Source organism: Mastomys coucha, unplaced genomic scaffold (genome assembly GCF_008632895.1).
Source record: "Mastomys coucha isolate ucsf_1 unplaced genomic scaffold, UCSF_Mcou_1 pScaffold9, whole genome shotgun sequence".
NCBI classification, from domain to species: domain Eukaryota; kingdom Metazoa; phylum Chordata; class Mammalia; order Rodentia; family Muridae; genus Mastomys; species Mastomys coucha.
In genome coordinates this window covers 23981697-23988444 of record NW_022196915.1, presented here as the reverse complement: position 1 = coordinate 23988444, position 6748 = coordinate 23981697, and positions in this window count along the sequence as shown.

Here is a 6748-nt window from a genome sequence, read left to right as displayed (position 1 = left end):
TCTTGCTTCTCCTATCTCAGCCTCTCTATTAGTAGTATTGTTTATTTCAAGTTTTTACACTATACTATACTTTTCAGAACAGCTTATATATTTCAAAAGTATTTATATACCCAAAAGAAACATAGACAATTACCTAGGGAGGTGGCTCATAAGAGAACAACGAAGAGTGAGACTGAATGCTTTGCTTGACACTTGAAACTCTTGTATCAAGTCTGAAGAAGAGGACTTTATAAGTTACTCTTTCTCTGAGATGAATGCTTTTCCAAATTATCACAGCTAATGAACCAAATTCTTACCCTCACCTAATGTCTGTGCCACCCTCCAAGCAGAACCATTGTTTATTGAAACAGTTGGTGAATGACTTTATGCATAGACCATCTTATTACATACACCATTTCTTAAATGAATGTAACCTGTTCTCTGTGGGCTGAGAATAAAGTCACTCACTCAAGTCAAACAGCTTTGACCATAACAGGAAATCTGTATCCAAAACTCGTGCCTACAATTCATTTCTTGGTGCAGCAGAACTGTCAACTCTCAGCTTAGCTACGATGGATGTAAAAATCCTTTGGTGATGTGAGGGTTATTGAAGTACAGCCTTATTACAATGAAACCCAATGTCTAAAAATTGTTCTTATTTTGGGCTTGTACCACAGTAAGAGTCAAGATTTTAAACTCTACTAAATACAAAACAAACAGACAAAAAGATTTTATATATTTATGTTCATTTAAAAAATACTAGTAGTGGTGTATTATTTTGAAATATACAGTTAATATGTTTGGAGTTATTTAAAATTTATATTGAGAAAAATGTATTTTCACTATTGCTGTAAATGAGCATCTACATAAGACTGTTAAATTGTTGTTTTATATCAAACAACTTTTATAATATTTTTATTGTTATGATATTTTATAAATTTTAAGGACTATGACAAAAAAGATATAGGTATCTCTGGGAAGAGTTGCTATACAAAAGGGAAACAAGAATGTGATTTAATTCTATTTACTTAAAATATGTTTTTAAATGTTAACAAATTCAGATAAATTGAAATCATGTAACTTTTCTCATCATAATGCAATAAAAGTTAAAAAAAGAAAGAAAGATGAAAATCCACACATTCAAGAAGTTCAACATATTCTAAGCATTACAAATACAATAAAACTAAACAAGCAAGTCTGGCATGGAAGCTGCTGGCTGACAAGGCTTGCACGGAGACCACGTCAGAGCTGGATGCTGGGGTGACAGGAGGTGCTGGTGCCTGGCCTGCTTCTGGAGCTCAGCTGTGTTATAGAACATATTTAATCTCAATCTGGGATTTCTTCCCCACCTTTGATCATTCAGTTCCCAGATAAAAGACACATAATTTACATATTTCTAATAAGCCTTAGTCCACTAGAGCTGAGAAGATATCTACCCCCTAAACTACTCACATCTACTTCTCTATCAATATCCACGAGTTATTACTTGCTATGTCCTATCTGGATGCTCTTAACTCCATTTGGCCAGCCCTCATAGCCATATTTTCATAACTCACCTATCCCATAGCATCTTCTTCTCATTCCATCTTTGCTCTCCTCTCTCTCACCACCTGCAACCTTCTCAATTGAACCTCTAGCCCCACCTTACTCCCACTGCTGCCCAATCACAGACCTTTTATTAACCAGCTAAATTTGGGAGAAGGTTCAAGTGGCACGACTTTGAGTGTGAGAGGATCTGCTTGTCAGGAGCAACCACCTTTTGAGGAACCAGGATTTGGCATTAGAATACAACCAGCATCAGACCAACCAGCTACACAGCTTGGAAGAATGATGGCTGCTCATGTATGTAGCTCTTTCTGAAGTGTTTTTCCAGTCACTGAAGAAGCAGAAAAATAGGGATCTAATACAGGAATTAGATCTTGTTGTATTACACATCACAGAAATCATTACTGCTGTTGTTACTATTTGATTTAATGTGGAGATAGATGATGATATATAAAAGTCTTAAGTCTAACTTGGGAATTATGAGGACCCTAGAGATGTTTTAACTCAAACACTGATGCATTGTCTATATAGATGAGAGCCATAACCAAGACACAATCAGTACTTCAAAGCAAAGTTTGATTCCATGGAGAAGGCTGGAAAAATACACTTTCATTGTATTTACAAATAATCAAAACATGGAGCTGGCCATGGTACCCTTGAAATGGAAAGTGCATTCAATAAGCTGTAATGAACCCAAAAAAACAAATACTCAAAACATCAGCAACCAAAGGTTGTTGAGACAGCTGAAATATTTAAAAAGAGTCAGTAAACACATAACTTCGGCTCCTTTGAACCAAATACTATGTCACATTTTTCTTTGGAAATAGATATGTGTCATGTAACTGAATGTTAGAGCACTATGATTGGTGGCATATGCAGAACTGACTTCAACATTTAAATAGTCGTAAAAATAAGTATTGTGTCAGAGAGAAGTAAATTGATTGAATCATTTAAATGGTATATGGACCATAAAATATTTCTTCTTTGCTTTCCTAACTTAAGGTATATATTGCATTTGTATAGAATTCTTACTCAAATACAGGTCTATTAATGAATGCACATACTTCTCAGGAGAAAAACCCTTCTATTTTAAAAAACTACTGAGGAAAATATAGTTGTATGATGCATAATAAAACTACTAAAAACATTTATTTATTTTTATTCATTCATTCAGTCAGTCAGTCAGTCATTTTGAATGCACATGTACTAATGTGTGTGCACTTGTATGGAAGTGAGGACAACTTGTGGCAGTCAGTTTTCTCCTTCTACTCTTTCATCCCATAGATTTAATTCAGGTTATCATTTTTGGTGGATAGCACCTTTACCAGGTGAGCCATAGCATCAACCCTCAAATGGCTTAAAACCTCCTATCCAAAACCACAGGCCACCCCAACCCAAAGTTCTATACCTAATAAAAATATCCTTCAAGGATGAAGGCAGTATTGAGACAAATTACAGACATCAAATAAACATCTCGGGGTATGGCAAAAAAAAAAAAACATATCTACATGCTAAGATATGCTAAGCAGCCCTCTGTAGGCATAAAGGAAATGGGGCTGGAGAAAACTGAGGCATGAAGAGACTCTAGGAAATATATAAATGAATGTAAAGTGCTCTTTCAGTTAACTAGATACAAGGTTGCCTTCTTAGGATGAAGGCAACACATGCACATGTGGTTATACATTCTGCAAATATTTGACATTTCCTGTAAACAGCTAGGGATACTGTGTCAATCAAGGTTTAGACAAATGGTAGATGCTAGTTATCTAAACAGAGAAATGTAATTTTAAAAGTTAATAATAAGCAAAATGTGTTTTAACTTTGTAAATGCCGAGAGGTGGACTTTAAGGCATAGAAAACTCGGGGATGGAGTGATTATCTCTCAGACTGAGAGAGATCACACAAGAAATTGGTAAGAACTCGAAAAATACCCTTCTTCCTCTGAGGCTGAGATTAAGACCTCATTAGAGGCACTGTGGCCACCATAGGGACTCGCAGCCTTCCAGAAGCAAAGAAATTTGCTGGCATATGTGCAGAACAGTGGTCCGTGGAGAAAGATACTGGAAGGCTAAGAAACTCACCAATGTATGCAAGCTAGCTACAGCTGGTGCGCAGGATGTGGCCTACTAGGACACCAGAGGGCCTGAGCTAGGCAGCAGGGAAAGGCTCTTGGCAGAAACATTCTCCAGACTGCGTGCCTCGGAATCTTGGCATGCTGTTATGCTGGCAGCCACACAATGAGAAGATCCCTAGAGACAGAAAAAGAGGTCCTCGCCTTTGCCACAGATTGCAACCCTCTAGTGCCCTCTATTGGCCAAGCCTTCCTGAGACAGCCAAAAGACTGCTTCCTGGTTCTAGCTTCACTAAGGATAACAGAAATCACAGAAGAACAAAACAAAACAAAACAAAACAATGGGAACTTTGGAAGTGAGAGGCAGCAAGCTGATAGTGTGCCCAGAGGTAGAGTCTAGTACCTAGGGATATTACCAAAACTAACATAGATATAATGTGTAAAATCCAGGAGAGAGATACAGAATTCTGAGTAATGCATTCAAACGACCCCAAGACAGAAGGGAAGGAGGAATATAAGAAAGAATATATATGCTATCCCATCATTGTTCTACATGAAAGAAGCTAGATACAGAAGAATGCATTCTGGGTGGTCCTACTCATATACATTTCTAGAAAATGCTAGTTAATCTGTAAAGACAGAAAGGAGACCAGTTCATGTGACACTAGAGGTGGAGATCTCTGCTGGACTGCAATGTATCATGCAGAAATCTTTAGGCTTAAGAACAGTCTTTTGCAACAATATGAACTAACTAGTATCCTTAAAGCTCCCAGGGACTAAACCACCAACCAAAGCGTATACATGGTGGGACTCATGGCTCCAGCTTCATATGTAGCAGAGGATGGCCTAGTCAGTCATGAGTGGGAGGAGAGGCCCTTGATCCTATAAAGGTCCCATGGCCCAGTGTAGGGGAATACCAGGGCCAGGAAGCTGGAGAGGCTGGGTTGGTGAGCAAGGGGAGGAGGGAGGGAACAGGGTTTTTTGTTGTTGTTGTTGTTTGTTTGGGGGAGGGGAAACTGGGAAAGGGAATATCATTCAAAATGTAAATAACGAAAACATCTAATAAAAAAAAAACTGTTTTGTGTGCTGATTGAATCAGTGTCTCATGTGTATGTGTGTTTGTCAAAAAGAAAAGCAACATTGAATGGCACTGTACATTCTAAGTGGAACTAGTTGATTACAGTTGCATTTTACCTCAATTGATGATCTATTAAATTTGATTTTTGACAATTTAATATACATACAGAACACATTCTGATTATTCCTGCCCCCATCATCTCCTACCTCCCTCTCAGCCCTAGGAATCCCTGTACCTCTCTATTAATTCTTTGATCATCATAATATCTTCTTGTGTTGTATCATGGTTCAGTTAATTTAACCAGTGTTGCCTGCCTGGCTAGGGTTTTGTTTTTGTTTTTTGTTTTTTTTTTTTTTTATTATGCATTGGAGTGTAGTGTTCATGATTGCAACATCCTTGTCGTGCCCAAAAGATGCTGTTTCGTAGCCCTGTTCTTTACCTGCAAACTTGTATTTCCTTCTCTTCTTTGGAGGTGTCTTGTGAGCCTTGGAGCCTTGTTTGAAGCTGGTGCTCAGATACCATTCATTCTTAGCACCTTGAGCAGCCATAATTCTGTCTTTCACTACAGAGTGAGGTTTCTCCAATAAAGGCTGAAAACAGGATTTGTCTTCAGTTATTTCTGGCCAGCAGCACGCTTGTACAGCCTTCACCATGTACTCTGGATACCTGGGAGCATTTAATTGAGCGTTTTTAAGGAATAGACACAATGTTCCAGCAAGAAAAGAGACTCTAGAGAGCCTGATAGTTGTAGGCAGGGTTGGTTTCTTGGTCCTGTGCTGGACTGTATCAATTGCCACATCAGTAATGGAACCAGTGTCGTGTGAATATAGTATTATCTAAAGTGAAGCAGCTGGAAGATTCAGCCTTCAGTTCCACAGTGCTAAGGGTCAGTGCTGTTTCACTATCTGAAGTACGTGCTCTAGTGGAGCAGGTACCCATGGCAGAATGAATCATCTGCTTAAGAATTCCTCAATAGAGACATCTTCAGGACAGCTCAGGGCTCAGTCTCTGGCTCTTGGCTTCTGATTTGATGGGCAGATAGTTCAAGGAGCCAAACAGCCCCCTGTGGAGATGCGCTGAGAAGTGAGTAAAGATTCAGCCAGCAAGGACAGAAGGCAGAAAAGTAGGAATTACATAAGGACTGTAATAAAGAACCAAACACTCACTTTCCTTGGCTGGTTTTTAAAACCGAAGCAATTAACTGTGTCCCCATATAATTCACCAATACAATTAAGACCTTGCACATGCATGTCAACTTTGAAGAAGTGGAATTGTGTGCTGTGAGAAGGAACTGCAAAAAGTTTGCTAAGTCTCGTTAAGTAGAGTGTGAGGATTTTTTAGGGAAAATATTTAAATGAAGAGAATCACTTGAAGTAACTGTCATATGTCCTTACTTTTCAGACATCCTTGAACTAATTTCTCAGAAAGGGAAGTCTTCTTAAGAGATGGCCATTCCAAACATGATGATCAGTGGACAATAATATAAATGGAAGATTTGAAGGAAGATTTGAAGTAAAGCCTTAAGAATGTTTTCTTTTTAATATATAAAAAAAAAAAAACCATGAGCACCCTACCCTTCAAAGTCTCCATCTTGAAAGCAATAAATGGATTCTCAGGCCTGTCCAAAGACTATATAATCATCTTCCCATGGTGAATACCATCACTTTCGCATGGTCTCTACGTGCCTCAGAATAAATACAGCTATCCCAGGGTAAACAACACCCACAAATGTCATTGCTTGGTATGATAGAAGCTGTATAGGTCTTAAGTCACATGCCCTGCTTCTCTGACCATCAGCATCCTCATCTATGTGAACAGAACTAAGAATACCTACGTCATAAAGTTGTTCAGGGAACTTGTTTTTAAGTCCATGAAAGAGCTTGGGAGATGATTTCCTAGCACCCACATAAAGACTACATGCAGTAACGTTATCCCAGTAACCTTAGTGCTGATGGAGTAGAGACAGGTGGATTCCAGGATCTTGCTAATCAGTTAGTGTAGCTAAAAATTTTGTTGTTGTTGTTGATGATGATGATGATGATGATGGTGGTGGTGGTGGTGGTGGTGGTGATGGT